Here is a 1,511-nt window from a genome sequence, read left to right on the forward strand (position 1 = left end):
ATACAGGCAAAGGCATCCAGGTATGGAAAATTTCGCAATACAAAAAAGTAAGATCACAAAGGGGGAATGTAGAACAGAAGATTAGTAAAGTAAAAGTTGAAAAAATAGAAGATGAAGTTATGGAATACCTGCGAATTGTGTAGAAAATATTTGCAAAGAAATATAGGCAAAGGCATCCAAATATAGAAAATTTTACAATATAAAACCAAGAAAACAAAGAGAAAAACTAGAAAAAAGGATTAGTAATGGAGACATTAAAGAAATAGAAACTAAACTTATGGATTACAGTACCAGGCTAACTGCTGTGGTGGACCATTTTAAGCCTAGCCAATTAACTTATGTGGGGATCGAACCCCTGCACTTTGGGTCTGTAAGGTAAACACCTTAACCGATATGCCAGTCTCCCAGTAAAATATGGAATGTTTCATTAATTTGCCTGTCATCCTTGCACAGGGGCCATTCTAATCTTCTCTGTATCGTTCCAATTTTAGTATATGTGCTGTCAAAGCATTACCTGCAAAGTGAAGGATTTAGTATAGAAAATCTAACTCTGATAACATCCCAGCATGACAGAATAATGAATCCCCAAATTAAGGAGAAACCAGTGGCGCGGGAAGCATCTGATCAGTTGTCATATGAAAATACTTTGGAGCCTTCAGCAGGAAATCAGTACAAAAGTTCAGCTGGAGTTGCACAGCAAAGGAAGGAACAGGAGACTGTGATGCAATCAATGTTGTGAAGTGATCGGCCAGTGAGCTCCCATATGAAACAGCAACGGATGACAGAGGATGAAACAGAAGAGAACATGGCACAGGAGGATTTTCTGGAACTTTCTATAGAATGACTGCAGGAAACGGAGAACAAAGAATGTGCCTTTAGTTTAGAAGAAAATGATTTACAGGAAGAATTGTTTAATTTAATAGAGATGGAGGGACATTAAGATCAATGAAACAAACAGACTACAGAAAAACAATAATACCCAAAATGTTAGAAGTTTGATAAAACAAATGAACTCAGTAATCAAGATTGTTTCTAGAAATTCATGTGATATAACAGAAGTAAATAGGGTATATGACTGTGCAGTTAAATTAATAACAGATAAAGCCTTACCACAAAAACACACAGGGTAGTAAAGGAAAGGAAAGCGAGAAGTCAAATGCCATCATGGAAGTGTTGAATAGAGAAAACTATAAAGCAATTAAGACAAGAAGCGTCACAGTTAGAAGAGTACAGAAGAGGGAACAGATCAACAAAAATACTCAGAAAGATAGACATGATAAAAACAATGTGCAGTATCAAAACAGACAGGATCTATCATACACTACTGCAAAAACGTTTTATAGAGCATTGGAAAACAAGGCAAAAAGAATAGAAACGCCACCAAAAAAGAAGAAATTGACACACTTTGGAGAAATATCTATGAAGATTCTGTAGAACATAACAAAGATGCTGAATGGATAGAGGAAGTAAAAGAAAGAATAAGAAGTTCAAATGTACAGGATATGAAACAA

The 1,511-nt window shown here is 35.6% G+C and overlaps 1 non-coding gene across 1 annotated transcript; it reads right to left on the reverse strand.

The window, feature by feature from the left end:
• Nucleotides 1-408: 408 nt before the first annotated feature.
• On the reverse strand, nt 409-511 carry LOC122807329. The gene has a single exon (XR_006365639.1). It is a non-coding gene; the product is annotated as a U6 spliceosomal RNA (small nuclear RNA).
• Nucleotides 512-1,511: the final 1,000 nt, after the last annotated feature.

The sequence above is a fragment of the Protopterus annectens genome, chromosome 7.part0, assembly GCF_019279795.1.
Source record: "Protopterus annectens isolate FY-2018-M chromosome 7.part0, PAN1.0, whole genome shotgun sequence".
NCBI lineage: Eukaryota > Metazoa > Chordata > Ceratodontiformes > Protopteridae > Protopterus > Protopterus annectens.